Here is a 2652-nt window from a genome sequence, read left to right on the forward strand (position 1 = left end):
ATTAAAGTCGAATTGCAAAAATTTTGAAGTTGAGTTAAAAATGGTAGAGCGACACAACTCGCAGACAACCGAATTAGCTTATGTCGCGAGTTGTGTCGATCGTCGATATTCACGCCGAGAGCGACACAACCCGCGACACAACTGACTCGGCTTATGTCGTTTTTACTGGAAAATAATTGACGTGGCATTTCCGTTACTCCAGCTTTTTACCTCACTTTCTCTGGATCCTTCCCCCTTTTACCCATTCTAGAACAGTCCCCTCGCCTATATAAAGTGCCCTTTATCACTTTCTTTCCATATAGAGAGCAAGGGAAGCATTTTTGGCAAGATTAGATAGAGAGCAAGGGAAGCATTTTTGGCAAGATTAGAAAGAGAGAAGGGAGCACTTTATGCATTTCTTCTTCCAGCAGCAGCAAGGATCACGTTTCTGCACTTTTCTATAGAGATCCTTCTGCAATTTGCTGGGTTTTTTCTACCCCTTTTAGCTTACATTTCCATTATTTCTTCATTTCTTCATTTGGGTTTGTCTTTAAACAATGATTTGTGAGTAGTTGATTGAGATTCTAGAGATGGGTTTGTAAATATTGATTTGTATTGTGGTTTTGAACTGATTTAGCCATTTAAATGGGATTTGTTATATTTTGATTTATTGCTTGTGTGCTTATTGCCTTGCTTGATGAATGGGCCCTCATTAAGTTAAGTTTTAATCCTTAATAGATGGACTGAAAAGTGAATATTGGGGATGGATAATCTTGCAATAAACTTTATTTTCTTGGTGTTAGAAATAAGCTAAGAAGATTAAGGGGAATTTTCCAAAAATCAATTTTATGCATTAGTTGGGTTTTTGTTAGATTTGAAATACCGTGAAAACAGGGTTTGATTTAATGAAAACCAATTTTGAGATGCTTGAAAAAGGTTTCAAAAATTTAAGAATTGATTTCCCTCAAAATTGCAATTCTCATGTGTTTGGCTAAATTAGGGATAAACCACATGCAAACAATATTGAAAAATCCAATCTCTAGAATCAATTTAATTTTCATTGAATTTAGATTTAAATCCTCCAAATCTCATAAATAGCAATTTAAATTTAATTCCAATTTAAATCCAATATCTAGAATTACTTTATTTTTTTTTAGATTTAATTCTTCTTAATTTCATAAATAGAAATTTCAAATTAATTTTTGGTAATCTAGTTTAATTAATTTTAGTTAATTGATTGATCTAGTTTTAATTCCTCAAATACCAATTTTAATTCCAAATTTCATTTTACATCTTTAATTTTTGTCTTAATTTTAATTTTTAGATTTTATTTTTAATATCTTTTAATTTTTGTCATTTTAATTAGCTTATACTTTTATTTCCAATTTAAGCACAATTCCCTGTGGGATCGATATCAATTTTTAAAACTATACTACTGTGACCCGTGCACTTGCGGACAACACACCGTATCAAGTTTTTGGTGCCGTTGCCGGGGAATTGTTTGTTTTAAGTTGGATTTTAATTGTTTTAAGCTAATTAGAATTTTTATTTTCTTTTATTTTCACTATTGTTCCTTGTGTTTTTCAGGTACTTTTCTTGTTTATGAGACGATCGAAAAGCACAAGTGACACTGAATTGTTGTTCAATCCTGAAATTGAAAAATTCTGTCGAGCTAACAAAAAGGAATACAAGAGAAGAAAAGAAGCAGAAAAAGAAGAACAACAAAGATTTGAGCAAGAGGTGACAATTGAAAATATGGAGAATCAAAATAGAGCTATTGGTGGAAACAATGGAGGAGATGAGCAAAACGGGCAAAATGCTGTGGTTAATCAAAATGATCCTCAAAGAAGATCCATGTTAGACTATGCTTTTCCTAGATGTACTGATGTGAGAGATAACAGACCTATTATTGGAGCTAATCAATTTGAATTAAAAACTGGTCTTATTCAAATGGTTCAGAATTCACAATTTGGAGGTAACCCACTTGAAAATCCTCATTCTCATTTGAAGAAATTTTTGATGATATGTGGTACACAAAGACAACCTGGAGTTTCTGATGAAGTTATTCGGCTCACCTTATTTCCATTCTCTCTTCGGGATTCAGCATTGGAGTGGTATGATTCACTTCCACAAGCTATTATAGCTACTTGGGAGCAGCTATCTCAAGCTTTTCTATCTCAATTTTTCCCACCTGGGAAAACTACTCATTTGAGGAATTTGATGGTAGCTTTTAAACCAAGGGATGATGAAACTTTGTATGAATCTTGGATGAGATTTAAGGAGCTTGAAAGGCAATGTCCTCATCATGAAATACCGAAATGGATGATTGTTCAGAATTTCTACACGAGTTACTCGACCATAAGAAACACAATTGATTCACAAGCAGGAGGAGATTTCATGAGAATGACAAGTGAAGAATGCTATGATCTATTAGAGAAGATTGCTCATAATACCCATTTATGGGGAAATCCTAGAGTACTTGAGCCAAAGAAAGCTGTGATCTATGAACTAGACTCAGTTAGCTACATGAATGCAAGATTTGATCAGTTGACTCAGCTTCTTAGTGATTTTTGCACAAAGGCAACAAACTCAACTCCTACAACTATGCAACAAGTTGCCTTCACAGATGGAACTCAAAGTTGTGGAGTTGATTACTCTTCTTATGGTGATGAT

General features: G+C 33.6%; 1 non-coding gene across 1 annotated transcript; it reads right to left on the bottom strand.

Annotated features, from left to right (window-relative positions):
- Positions 1–2184: 2184 nt before the first annotated feature.
- On the bottom strand, positions 2185–2291 carry LOC131170000 (small nucleolar RNA R71). The gene has a single exon (XR_009140944.1). It is a non-coding gene; the product is annotated as a small nucleolar RNA R71 (small nucleolar RNA).
- Between the last annotated feature and the right edge of the window lie 361 nt (positions 2292–2652).

Source organism: Hevea brasiliensis, chromosome 10 (assembly GCF_030052815.1).
Source record: "Hevea brasiliensis isolate MT/VB/25A 57/8 chromosome 10, ASM3005281v1, whole genome shotgun sequence".
Classification (NCBI taxonomy): domain Eukaryota; kingdom Viridiplantae; phylum Streptophyta; class Magnoliopsida; order Malpighiales; family Euphorbiaceae; genus Hevea; species Hevea brasiliensis.